We start from the raw sequence: 14,609 nt of genomic DNA on the forward strand, positions 1-14,609 counted from the left end.
TAGAACCTTACATCCATTTATCATTCTGTACGTATTTTATCAAAGGCTTTTATTTGCCTATACTTTATCACTATACAGAACTGAACATAGTTACTTACATTTCATGTGCAATTAATAAAAACTAAGTTTTTATCTAGGATTCTGCTGCAATCAGTTGAAAGCTATGGGTAGAGGACTGAAAGATGTCAAGTTCCTTCTTTTATTATTCTTGTGATTGATCACATTGGGCTGGATCCTGCTCCCCTGAAGTCGGTGGAAGTTTTATCCATAGTTTTCAGGCCCATAGCCTGACCCTGGGAATTTCATGATTTCTTATGGGCAAGATTTTCAGAAGTGGCTAGTGATTTTGGGTGCCTCATTTTCTGGATGTCCAACTGGGGATGCCTTAAAGGGGATAGGAAGTGCTGAGCTCTGGCCCTCTGGAAATCTGGTCACCTTAAGGTTTCTCAATTTGTGCATCCAAAAAATGAGGCACCCAAAATCACTAGTTATATTTAAAACGCTTGGCCCTACTAGTATATACTGTACCGTCAAATCATGGCACAACAGGCAATGTAAAGTAGCTTAATTTTGCATTCATTTAATCCAATTAACCAAAAACAACTTAATATTTGAGACCAAAATGACTTAATGAATTTAAAAGGCTCATATTAGAAAACATAAATCAGGCTCCATTAGAAGGGATGTGATGTGACAAATCTTCTCTTTGTATTTGGTTCATACAGGAGCCAGCCAGTTTGTTTGTCCAACAGTGCTCTGGAAGGAAGCATAAATGTCACCTCACTCCCTTCTGCTGGGTGCAGATCCATGCTATTTTCCAAGCCACTCCGTTCCCTATGCATTGAACAGACTTTGTTTTACACTATGCCAGGCAACCTGGTTCTCTTCCTTCAAGATCTTCCACAAATCCTACTCTTTCAGGATCAGGGCCTTAGATCATAAACTTTTCAGGACAGGAATTGTCTTTATTTGTATGTATTTGTAGTGAAATGCAACATTAAGCTTTATTTGTGGGTTTGTAGTTGTCCCTCACTTTCAGGATCAGAAGTCAATTAGCAGTCTATAGGCTCTCACCCTCTTGGCCAGGCAGAGCAATATACAATCTATAGCCACATTCTCCTGACTGGGGCAGACAGTAGTTAACAGTCTATAGGTCTGAGGGCCTAAGGTGAGGGTTCAGCGGCTCCTCAGCTATGCGGTTGGTGATGATGGGATAGGGGGAGCTGGGCCTACCCTTCTCTACTGGGTCCCAGCCCAGGGCCCTGTCAGTGGTGGGTAATCCCACCACTGGATCATCAGGGAAACCAAACTCCACTGCACATCTACAGGGCTTTAGGTACTATCATCATATTATAATTCTGGATATTGCCCATCCTGGCTTTTGGGAGGAGAATTCCATAGTTGAAAGAAAGAAAAACATTTGTGTGTGGATGTTGAGTTGATTTTTTTTTTTTAAGACAACTCTCTCACATTGTTCAGGGGTTTAGAATGTTAGAATAAGTCCAAGGGAGAAGGATTATGAACAGAGTACAGGTGAGGCAGACAAAGGTGCATAATAAATTCATTTATCACATAGCTTTGTAATTAATCATATGGCTTTACAGTTTATCACACGGATGTCACCTCAACATATAAGGAGTGGAAAGAGCGTTTTTTTTCTTTTTCTTTTAAAAAGATAGAGAACCAAATATATCCCTGGCACAACACTGACTTTAGTAGAGTTACATTAGGGATTCATTTAGCTCAAAGCCTCTTATTCAGTTACAGTCTCATGCAGTTGCCACCATTTTTACTCAGTCACTGTCTCAACACCATTATGTAACTTTGTATCCCCTTAACAATCTCTCTCCTTTAATGACATTTTATATAGATGTTCACCTGCTAAAACATCACCAAAGGTATCAATAAAAAATGACCTAAATATAGAACAGATGTACAAGATGCAGCTTGATATGAATGTATTCTGGGTACACAGCTGTTATCACATTCCTCTCTCCCATTTGCACCTGCTCATGTGGTGTGCTCCTGTTGATTGCTGGCAATTCACTCTTCTTGCAGTGCTGAGATTCTCAAATTCAAAGCCAGCCTCATGGCTTTGTTTTCTCACATAAATTTAATGATTATTTCTCCTATATTTATACAGGTTTGGTGGGCTCCCATAATCAGATACCTTGAATGTTTTAAAACTATTTTGTTTCTCTTTATTATTTCAATATGCACTAGAGATGAAGGCAGCTATGTACAGATTGCACATACAAACAGTTATGTACATATAACAATTGTTTGCTGCAATGTTTGCAACAATACCTTGTCCACACTGGGAAGTTAATTTGGATTAAGATAGGGTGTGAGTTTAAAGTGGACCAGCTGTTCCTGATTAACTCCCTGGGTGGATGCTCTTTTTCTGGTATTAGAATACCTTATTCCAAACTAGCTTAATCTACTTTAGAGTACATTTTCTAGTACATAACATAATGATCCTGCACACTCATTCCCCCTAAGCTTATTCTACCAACACATCCTTTCACAGCTCTGTCACTTTGTCAAGTGAGCTGGCACTGCACTCAGCTGTAGTCATTTCAAGGAATCTTCATGATCAAAGAATCACCTGTTTCAAAACAACTTGTATGAGGCTTCAGTTCATCTAGAAGCAACAGCGAAGTCACCACATCTAGGCCTTACAAAGAGCCATATAGTTGCAGAATCCTCCAGTTGTTGTTTACTGTCAGTATGTGTATGTTGTTACAGAAGGTATGCCCATATGCTTTTTTACTTAGCCCAGAGAGAAGACCTAGTTATTCCTGCAGATAAATGATAACAATCAGTAGCACATTCAAACCACCAAAGGTTGCTAAGGACAGCAGCATGTCTTTATTTTATATTTTTTAAACTTTGAGGCAAAATATAAAACAGAAACCTCTGCCCACGTCAACTTTTAGTCAGAAGGTCTAATTTTTGTTCTATTATACTTGTAAATGGATGGCACTGTGTGTTCTGGCTGACAAAGAAATAATGAAGTCCCATTAACTTTGAACCAAATAAAGGCTTGGATCTCGTCAAGGAATAAAAAAGGGAATATATCACCCTGGGCTTTAACGCTAGATCAAGTAAACCATCCTTGAGCATCTCCTCCCCTTTTACATCCTACATGAAGCCCTTCTCATCTGACATATTTATTACAGATATTCAGCATTTCAAAGCCACAACTTTTCAATTGCTTAATAAGCAGTCTTAACAGCTGGGTATATTATTGTGTGAATTCAAGCATGGTACATGTCTATAACCAGAAGTCAAGATAAAGAGGAACATAGAGAAATGGTGTAGTTATCGGAAAAGATACCTGAAGTTCTCTTAATTATGATACAATAGGACTTATGCTATTAAAAGCACAAAACTGCCTTCCTCATATTTCTTGTAGAATGGATCATGTTTTCTGCTCTCCAGTTTTATTGCAGACCTCTGCCTAGTTCTTTAGTAACTATATAGGGGTGAAAGTAACTTGAAGGACTTACCGGTACGTAGGGTGGCCGGGCTTCTGGGCAAGGTGGGGGGTGGCTCTGAACCCCTGGAAGGGGCAGGGCCTCTGGCAGAAGGGGCAGGGCTGGTACCAGACTCTCCCAGCCAGCCCTTCAGTGCTGCCCGAGGCTCCGGTGGCAATTTAAAGGGCCTGGGGCTCCGGCCGCTGACAGAAGCCCTGGGACCTTTTAAATTGCTGGGCACTGGGGCAGCTGCCCCTTTTGCTCCCCCTGTCAGTGGTCCTGCCAGTACAGTCCTTAAAGCGCTGCCATGTGTACCGGTGGCCATTTTCTTACCTGTACACTGTACCAGCCCATACCAGCTTACTTTCACCTTTGTAATGATAGATATATAATGTGTGTGGGGTTTATTCTTGTAGGGTAATTGCTTATTCTAGCTCCCTTTTTATCTTTTCTTCAACAGCCAAACCTGCATAGACATAGCAGTGGATTGGTGATGGTAGATAGCAACGTCCCACCCTGAATTGTTACTGATCTTTCTCTGCCTCTAACCTGGGCAAGCTGAAAAACGTAAGGTCATTCAATCATCCAGCCTTCCAGAGGCTGCTGTTCTTTACAGTATTCTTTGCGGTTTGATTTGGAAATACATTTTAATTATTTGTTTATATGGCATATCCAATAAATTCAGTTGCATGTTTTATTTATCTTTTCATTTCTGTCACTAATGTGGAATTTGTGACTAATTCATTAGGTTTGTCACTAATTTATTAATTATACAACTTTTAAGATGTGCTGATTTGATCCATATTTCATACTGCTATCTATTTTATTAACAGCAGTCTATTTATAAAAAGAGATTAAATGTTAACCTACTGTCTTGCTACTTCAAATAAGGGTTTGCCTCCAGCATACCATTCAATAATATAACTACCTATAAAGATTTGTCTGTCATGCAACATTTTAAACATTAGGTGTTCTTTTGCCCTTACCTAGATGGATTCTCTCCTTTTCCTTTCTGGGCAGGTGTAGGGAAAGAATCATAAATCAAGTTCACACTGTCAGCAAGACAACCTGTGCCTTCATCTTCTGTCTTTCCCAGTGTTTGTGTCCGTACTATACGGCAGGCACATCAGAGTTTTAGATCTCTGGAGTTAGGATGCCATGTCTCAATTCTTACCCTGATGCATGATGGGGAAACCACCACAGGGAGTCAGGAACAAACCACTCAACCGAGGATGTGGAATAGTTGAAGCAAAGTATATAGTCACATAGGAGGCTAAAATAGCTTTAAGTAAAATAAAATGATTGCCTAATTAACTTAATTACTGTTATATGAATTTTTTATTTACAGGAAGAAACATTAATGAAAGAATGACTCGCTTAATTTGGATAATGTTTTTTCTGAACAAACAGTGGTAAAAATCCTTCTCTGGTAAAATGTATTTAGGTTACTATATAAAGTAAATCATAGCTGGTGCTGGGCATTACAGTGGATTTGTGTGCCCAGGAAAATTGGGCTTCTTGGCTGGATCTTCAAAAACCAGGCCTCATTATCTGAGGTTAATTGGTGCAGCTATGAGAGAAGGTGAAATGGAGGATGTTTTGAGATTAGGGGAATTTGTACTAATGTAACTATTCCAATGTAGTTACAGCCGTGCAACCCCCTATGTAGACACACTGCCTCAGCATACAATGGTGTTTACATGAGTGCAGTGGTACCCAAACCTGGTTCGCAGCTTGTTCAGGGTAAGCCCCTGGCAGGCCGCGAGACGCTTCATTTATCTGGAGTGTCCACAGCTATGGCCGCTCGCAGCTCCCAGTGGCTGCGGTTTGCCATTCCCGGCCAATGGGAGCTGCGGGAGGTGGGGTATTTAGGCTAATACCATTACTGTATATGTGCAACAGATATGTATCCGATTAATTCCAAGAATCTGTCCATTGCTTGAGGCATAAAGACAACAGCAAATATCCAGGTTGCCAAACCCTAGATATCATCTCTTTGATTCTCCCTCTCTCACTGTTAATGTAATGCAAACAGGCTGCCAGTTGCTCCCTCTTTCCTTCACCAGCACCTGCTTTGTCAAAAACAAAAAATATACAACCCACAACAAACCTATACAACACCTTTTTCCCCCCCAACACCTTTCTGGTTATTTGATTTTTCTTGATAGCTAGCAATGTTTCCAAAGCCCAATACAGGCATTTCATTGCATACATTCATGGGATATGGAAATATGATTTTGGAATAAGGAAACTGTCCAAGAATGATGCCAGTTGAGATATTTGTCAATACAAAGGCAGTACAGACCTTATTTGTGATGTCTGTTCAAAAGCTTTGTGGCTGTGGTTATCAAAAACCCATTATTCAGTCATAAGTGTTGAATCTGTTATTTGCATATTAAGTTACTCTTTACTCTGCAAATAGTCCCAGTGAAAAAAGGGAATACTACTCAATATGAATAAGGGTGGGAGAATCAAGTCCAAAACAGAGATTGTCTGCAATTCTGTAATCCAACCCCTGCCATTGGAGGGTTGTCCCTGTCTTCCCGCCCCCTCTTCCCCCCCGGTGTTTAATCCAGCCTAATTTTAAATGTCTCAAGTGATGAAGATTTATTACTTAGTTTAAACGTTAGTGGTGTTTTCAAACAGATGCTTAGTTCATGCCCTCTTTTTTTTTTTTTTTGTTTCAGTGGGCCACATTCTGTTCTCAGTTGTGCAAATGCATCTCCCATTTGACTCAATTCTCCTCTCACTTAAACTGATTTTATACTGATATAATTCCATAGACTTCAGTGCAGTTTCTCCTGATTTACCCCAGCATGAGCGGGAAATCAGGTCCATTGAGTTCTCTGGGAATTGCATCCTTGTGATTGAGAACAATATTTGACCTAGTAACTTATTTTACAAGAGGACTAATTTTCTTACTATCTAGGCAGTACAGCAGGTCCTGTAGCACAAATGAAGGGGCTTATGAGTCATGCTCATGAGTCAATGATTCAGTAAGGCTCTAAATTTGTATAAGCTTTCCTTGCTAATGCATCCCCCAAAAGCGATACCATTACCTTTATTAAACATACAAGAGAAGCAATAAGCTGCATTTGCTTGAATTTTAAGTTCCAAGCACTTAAAGCTTTTAAACAAATCAGCTGGAAGTGATTTTTTTTTCTTTCATGTATGCATGCAACCTTTTTCCCTGAAGTTACGTTGCTGGAAATATTTTACTGACTTGACCTGGAATTGCTGTTTCCTAGCTCCCTAGGAAATTTTCCCCTAATTGTTAGGCTACAAAGGTAGAAAAGCTGAAATGCCTTTCATCTGTCCCTGATGGATTTAGACCCTGGAGAGAGAGCTGAGGCACAGGTATCCCCTGATTCTATTGCCACATACTACAGCTTGCAACCACACTACCTCAAGCTGTGATCTCATTAGAGCTCCAAATAAATAGGATGGGGGAACTCCAGTAAAAGCTACAGGAAGTGCTGTCGGTGCTTCAATAGGTGGCACTCTTCCTTTGAATCTGTAGTTAATCAATGGAACTGCAGGGTGTTAGGAGGAGCCTAGTAACCACTAAGGATGAAGCAAGTGTTTCTAAGATCAGCCTCTAATTAATTAGTTAAGCATTATGACACTCTTAAATGTTGGTATGGGATATATCTTTCTATGTATGTATATATTACACTGACTTATGAAATATAACCACCTCTGGGGGGAGATGTGATAACTGTTTAACAGTGTACAGCAACACTAGACAACAGTATATAACCAGGAAGAAGAATAATTTAACTAAAGCTCAAGAGGAATTTAGATATAGAGAATTAATTACCTTACTTCAAATGGACTTTGGCCAGGACATTAGGTTTAAAAAAACAAAAAAAACCCACCTTGCTCTTACAAAAAGTGCCACAAGATCATTTATGACAAATAGTTGGGATTTTTGATTTATATCTCATCTGAAATAGGGTAGCTCCAGCAGCACAGTGATGAGATGCTAATTGGCTCTGTCTATTAGTTCCCATCTTGCTCAGGGCCGGCTCCAGGCACCAGCTTGGCAAGCGGGTGCTTGGGGCGGCCACTCCGGAGAGGGGCGGCAGGTCCAGCGATTCGGCGGACGGTCCCTCGCTCCCACTGGGAGCAAAGGACCTTCCGCCGAATTGCGGCCGCAGATCATGGCTTTTTTGGGAGAGCGGGGGGCTGCCTGGGGCGGCCAAAACCCTGGAGCCGCCCCTGATCTTGCTGATGAAGTAAAAAGCAAAGACCTCCCCAAATTTTCTAGTAAACTGGCACAGTGTATGTTTTTGAATAACAATCATGCAAAAAACATGGTTTTGCATGGAGCTGACATGAAACCAGATAGTAACTTGACAATTTCAAATGAGTTGATTCAAACTGGAAATTCAACCCGAAATGCTGTCTGTTTGTGCACATTTATGCATGCACTCAAACAACATGAATCAAATCTTAGGGGCTAGATTTTGAAAATGAAGCACAGCGGAGTGCTTGAAAATACCCTGGCCACTTCTAAAAGTTTGTAGCAGCCACATAGGAGAAAAATGTATCTTTTGAAGTTTGGCTGCCTGTGATCAACAGCACTTTGCAGATGGCTGAAATTCAAAGAAAAGTGTTGTTTCTCCTTCAGCCACCTGCTGCACACTGTAGAGCTCCAGAGGCAACAGGGCTGCTTTCAATTCTGTTTAAATGTAAAATGCTAAAGCAAGTGAGAATTACTAGGGTTACCGTAGTCAAACATTTAAAAAGGAGGACACTCCACGGGGTCCTAGTCCCGCCCCTGGCCCTGCCCCAACCCCATCCCTTCCCCGCCCCTATTCCAACCCTTTCCCCAAAGTCCCTGCCCCAAATCTGCCCCCTCCTCTGAGCACCCCACATTCCCCCTCCTCCCTCCCGCTCTGATCTTGGTTGGGGGTTGCTAAGTGCTTCCCCGCTCCCCACTTGCCCTGCAGCCCCTGCACCCCCCCCGCCCCTGCAGCCTCTATGCCCCTGCCTGCCTGCCCTGCCCCTGCTCCCCCCTGCCCCTGCCTGCCATGCTCCTCCTCACCCTGCAGCCTCTGCACACCCCTGCAGGCTCTATGCCCCTGCCTGCCCTATCCTAAAGTTACAGATTTGTTACAGTATGTTTACCCCACCACCCCCTTTTTTTTCTTTTCTCCCGTGATGCAATATTTTCCCCTTTCTATTTTCAACAAGGCACATCAGAAGGTTAGTTTTGGTGTACTAATTCAAGGCTCATTGACTTCAATAGGATCAGGACTGGGTCCCACATGTATTTAACTGCACATGAATTACTACACTGTAAATCACACTGTCTTGTCTTCCTGCTGAGTGGTGTTTAAAAAAAAAAATGCACCCAGTCAAAAGTATGGATATTGTCTTCAGAAACTCCACTTCCTGAAAACAGTTGCTTTAATACTTCAGTTCCATTTATGAAATTTAAACTAGCCAAAAAAAAGTGTGTGTATGTTTGGGTGTGTATGGCTATTCTGATTGCAGAGAAATTAAAAGGGTAGTTTCAGGAAAAACAATACCTGAAAACAGACTCACTATTGAATATTTGAATATTCCCCTCCTTTCCTTTGCTCAGACAAGGTAGTGCTAACCATAGATAATGAGAAATAAATGTAGGGAAAGTGTGCATATGAAAATAGCCATTCTAATCACATTCTCCCCCACATTGTAAGGTAGCCAATATTTATGACAAACCATTCAGCAAACGTCTGGCGAAATGTTTCAGTAACAGGACTTATAAATCTGCTGGCTCTTTCATTAATCAGAAGAGGAGCTGTGCAGCTATTGAAATAACTCCTCAAAAAATGGCTAACATGCCATGCTGCAACATCATTCCTAGAAACAGTGGCTCTAGGACTGATGATATAGCACCAGCAAATTACTTGCCTTTGGCACTGAAAGACTGTGGGTAGAAGGTGCCATTTCTCAGAAGCTGTGCTCTCCGGTTTCATGGGCAGTCTCCATCACCAAAAAGGCATTTCATTTCCAAACAGTAGCATCTCAAAGCCAGTCCCTTTCCCTTCCCTCCATATGCACAGGGCCGGCTCCCGGCACCAGCTGAGCAAGCTGGTGCTTGGGGTGGCAGATTGTTTGAGGCGGCTTTTTTTGTTTTGTTTTTTGTTTTGTTCCACTCCCCCCACCCTGTAGGGGGCGGTGGCACAGAGAACCAGAGCGCCCTACAGGGCAGTCCTCTTCCTTCCCTCCCCGCCGACCGGAGCGGAGCCCTCGCGGCGGGCTGTAGGAGGCAGCACAGCGGGAGGGGCCGCATGGCAGCACCTCTGCTGTAGCCCTGGCCGCCCCCTTCTCTCTCTCTCCCGCCCGCTCCCTCCCCCGGCCAGTCCCCCTGCACCCGCGCTCCGGCCGTGCTGTAGGTGTGTTTTTGTTGGTTTTTTTGCTTGGGGAGGCCAAAAAGCCAGAGCCAGCCCTGCATATGCAGGCCCATTTATCTAACTAGGTGCATCCTGAACCTTGGGTCTTTTCTTCTGTTCCCCTGAAAGCCTCCCCTAATCTTATACGGGTTCCCACCAAGCAGGTTCAGATGGGGGTAATGATGGAAAAGGGGTGGGGGAAAAGCAAAGCAATAAAAACAAAATCCAAACTTTTTCTAAGACCAAATATCATTAATAATTTTCTTAACAACAGTTTTTGTTCTAGGTACTGTACTGATTATGCCTCCAATCACCCTGGTGTCTAAACACCTCACATATGTTAATGAATTAACCCCAGAACATCAATGCAAGGTAGGGAAGTACTATCTCCATTTTACAGTAAGAGGAACTGAGATACAGAAAAATTAGGTGGCTTGCCACAAGAAGTCTATGGCAGTATGGGGAATTGATCCCAAGCTCTTCTGAAAAGCAGTCTAAGGCTTTAACTTCAAGACCATCTTTCCTCTAATTTGTGCAACTAACTAGTAGATTGAGTGTCATATTTCTGTTTCTCACACAAGAAAAATGTCCACTGATGTTAACAAGAGCTCAGAATGAGCCCCAGAGTGTTGCTTGGAAACACTCAATCCAAGATAGCTTGCTCCAGAGAGTATGAAAATGAACAAAACATGAGCAAAACTTTCAAAGTATTGTTATCTTACTAAAAACATCATATCTGCTAGCAGGTAATCCAACAAGGAAATCCTAAGAAATAGAAAAGTTATCAGTTTTTAACCAATTGTTACTTACCATATGCAGGTAGGCAGAATCTAGGATGCCTTCAGTAATTTAATATATGCCCAAACTCTTCCCTATGCTTCCCAAGATAGAGGCGGCCTTAATCAAACAGATTTCCCCTGCCAGCCATCAAAGGAGGGCAAGTGCTATCTATGTAGCACCATGTTATCTGAACTCCACTTGCTGTGACCCCATGGAGGCTTTTTCTACTAGAGCTCTGTAGGGCCAGGCACCACAGGAGATGGGGTAGCAGGAAATAGAGGGGCAGGAGCCTCTCTTCATGGCATTTTACTTCCACCAGATGTGTGAATTAACATATGGAAACAGACACTTAAATGAAGGCTACTTCCAGAAACTGTCTTCCATATCTGTGTCCTCGCCTGGAGACATACTTCTAGAGGAAAAGTGAGCCTGAGGCCAGTGCAGAGAGGCCAGACCACCTCAGGACTGCAGCACTCTTTTCCTGAAATCACAGCTCATTTCTTGCCCATCCAACCCCTCTAATCCAAAATGATTTGCTGTAGCAAACTCCACATGGTCAATCTCACACAGGTTTTTAGCCCTATGTGCCCCATCCTTTGCCAAGCCACCCACAGGAAGGAGACAGTTTAGTCTATAATAAGTTAGAAAAGATATGCACTATCTCTTTTTTTTTTTTTCAGAGGGGAGATATACATCGGTATAATAGACACTTGGCTGAGTTTGTGGTGATGATTTTTCTTCCAAAACTAAATATTTTCTTATCACAACCAAAAAATGGGGGGGAAGAGGGGGAAGCGCTTACCATAACTTCATGGAGTGATGAAGCAGTTTCATATATTGATGTTTCTGCCTTAATCCTCTTTTCTCCTGATGGTAGGAGATCAGTGAACATCCTATGTTATCACTGTTTTCAAAAATAAGAGAAAGAGGTGGGTACATAAATCAGTTCAGCTTAAATGCAAACTTGGGCAATTACACCAGACACTGGAACACGTTTTCCACAACAGCATTGTGCTTTGGCAGATTTCATTCCCATGGTCTCAAAATTAACTATAAAAGTGACCACACTTGGGAAGATAAAGCATTCTATTGTCAGGATTGACATTTGTACAACCTTATTCATGAATCAAACTATGTGAGTCTTATGTGTCCTGCAACTGCTGAAGTAGTTCCTTCTGCGAAAAGGACGGTAGGTTCAAATGTGCTCTGGGATAAATGTTGAATACAAAAGTAATGCAGCCAAGAGGAACAATAAATAGAAGTTTGATACCTCTAATAAAGAGCAATTTTCAATGCTGGAATGTATAAAGTGACAGAAACTTGAAGCCACATTTCTATGAATATAGACAAAATAGGAAACTACCGTATAGAGTAATGTCTAATGAAGCAAAAGCTATTTTATTCCGCATACATAACTGTTGTTTCTGGTGATCCTGTATTCTCCATGTTAGTGGAAAATGTATAAGAAGTTGCTTTTTCATTTACGGCCTGATCCAACTCAAATTGAAGTCTGTGGAAAACACCCATCAGGCCCTTACACCACTGTGGATAAAGATAAAAGTATGCATATATATATAAAAGAAGCAGGCAATGATACAAAATTAAATCTGGCTTAATATGAACTGCACCAAGCTGGCTTGCTCACAAGGGCTAGCAGATGCTTGGGGTGTCTGAAGCATATCTGGTTTTTCACAAAGAATGTGTGGCTTGAACTATCAAGTGGATAATTAATGTCAGATTAATTCCTTTTCCTCTAAGAAGCATCTTGAAGAAGCACAAGTGAAATTGTCCTGAGTGCACCATCACACACCAGCTCCTTCTTGCACTGCTAACAGACCAAAGGTCTTATGTTATTGCAAGTAAATCTACCATTAATATTGCCTCAGATATGCTGATTCATTAGGCTTGTAGCTGTTCATAATACAAAGCAGCATTCACCTAGCCATGGAATTGGGCTGATGTACTCCTTTTACAGCTGACCACTGTTGTATGACTGTCACTGTCTGAGTAACTGGGGTACAGCTGATGTCTCAGAGCTAGTGGAGGTAAAATGCTCAAATAACAGAACTTAAAAAAAAAATTTCTCCCGGTTTCCCCAATTTCAAAGCACATGAATACTGTTACTTCATGAAGTGAGCTTTTTTTTTTTTAATGGAGCCTCCTGTCCAGCCTCCTAACTATTTGGAGCTCTTACCTTACCTCTGCTGCCACTGCAAGCCCTTTATACAACAGAATTACTATACTGCCCTTGGCCTAGATCCTCTGGTATTTAGGGACCCAACTCCCATTGATTTCAATAGGTGTTAAGTGCCAAAACACCTTTGAGTTGGGCCATAATGCCTGCTTGCTGGTTAGTGTTGCACCTGTGGCTCCTAAAATTAGCAACTGGTGGGCTGGCTGGAGCCTAAGGAAGCTTGTTTTCTGAAAGTAGCTGATGAACTCCTTCTCACTGTGGATCAGGCTGGAGAGGGAAACTGTATTGCCAACTCATATAATATATGGTGCTTTTTTAAAAGCCCCTGCTCTTGGAGCTCTGGGATTTCTTGAGACTCTTGGCTTTCATTAACCAAATAGTTTGGAGCTGTTATGTTCACAGGGAAACTCTTGAAAACATGAGTCCTAAAAGTTCAAAAACGAGAAGACAAAAAGAAACTAAGTTTGTTTTTTAAACTCTCATAATTGTATGGGGCCTGGCTCATAATTTTTGAACACTTAGGGCAATGCCGTAATCCACTATCCTGCTTCCAACCCCAAATCAGCTAGTAGCCTCTACCTTGACTTAAAACTCAAGGAAGAAAGAAACCTAGAGACTCTTTTCTTTGGCAAATACTAGCCTCACCTCCAAAATTTAGAGAGGTGCACCAATACCATGTAATTTAGGAGTCTTTAAGAGACAAGTTTGTTCCTCTAGTGAATTCCCTAGAGGAAAATGTAAGAGCGCAACTAACGGTTGGATTGGGTGGGGTTAGCTGTTCTGGGCTTTTAGTAATTAGAGTTGCCTATGTGTCTTCTACTAAGTATAAACTAAATTGTTAAATTAAGCCAGACTTCGTTTTTATTATTTCAAGTGTTTACCACTGCAAGGAACATTGAAACACATGGCACCATGCAGTTTATTCCTTAAACAGAGAAGATACATAGAAATTATTTCCTTCCTGAACAGGGGAAGGGCTAGAAATGCAGAACACTTCAGAGAAAGGAAGGCAGGAGGTACAAGAGGACTAGTAAAACATTTTTCATGTATCAATGTCATATGAACTTGGGCACACATACTAGAAAAGAACTTATTCACAGCGCAGAAGGGACTAAAAGGTAAAGGAGGAATGCCCTCAGGTGACTGAAGTGGTGAAGGAATGGAGATCCTGTCTCCTGACCAAGCCGCTTGAAAGCTTTACTTTATGGGGGCTGTGAAGAAGCAACTACAAAGTAAAATTTTTTAAAAAATGCAAAGTGAAAAGGGGTGTGCGTGTGCTAGGAAACCCATTCACTGGTATGCAGATATGCACTAGCACTTCCTCTCCTATTGCAGAAAGGGGTGGGGAGCAATTTTAAATTGTTCATTTAAGTGTTGCAGCAGCATTCATGTCAAAATCAGTTCTGGGGTTTGCTTGGCTTCTTAAGAGGTATGAGAATGTGAAACTATTGACAAGAAAAAAAACAGTGACAGTATGGGAGAAATAGAAGTTGGGGTATAAAGCAGGAGAGAAAGAGGGGTGTGGGGAAGAAGATAAAGGGCAGGGTTTATATGGTATTTTCCTTTTTTCTCCTCTGGTCTTCCCTTTTCTACCACATTATTTACCTTCAAAAATGTCCCCTCTCTTATCTCCTTTTCCCTTTTCCCCAAAGAGGATGGGGAGGAGACAGGCCCCTTCTGCCTTCCACACTAATCCATGGAGCTGGTCATCCATAGAGAGGGAGGCAGACTGCATCATCCCAAGAAACAGTGCAGCATGCATGACTCTAC

The 14,609-nt window shown here is 41.7% G+C and overlaps 1 long non-coding RNA gene across 3 annotated transcripts; it reads right to left on the reverse strand.

The window, feature by feature from the left end:
- Nucleotides 1-667: 667 nt before the first annotated feature.
- LOC135972499 (uncharacterized) lies at nucleotides 668-12,932 on the reverse strand. 3 transcript variants are annotated; one of them, XR_010588961.1, is made up of 4 exons: nucleotides 12,845-12,932; nucleotides 12,062-12,187; nucleotides 11,448-11,549; nucleotides 668-2,801 (listed from the first exon to the last, which is right to left on the reverse strand). It is a non-coding gene; the product is annotated as an uncharacterized LOC135972499 (long non-coding RNA). The 3 variants fall into 3 exon arrangements; XR_010588959.1 differs by having other exon boundaries at nucleotides 12,840-12,902; XR_010588960.1 differs by having other exon boundaries at nucleotides 12,057-12,187; nucleotides 12,840-12,902.
- Between the last annotated feature and the right edge of the window lie 1,677 nt (nucleotides 12,933-14,609).

Source organism: Chrysemys picta, chromosome 6 (genome assembly GCF_011386835.1).
Source record: "Chrysemys picta bellii isolate R12L10 chromosome 6, ASM1138683v2, whole genome shotgun sequence".
Lineage (NCBI taxonomy): Eukaryota > Metazoa > Chordata > Testudines > Emydidae > Chrysemys > Chrysemys picta.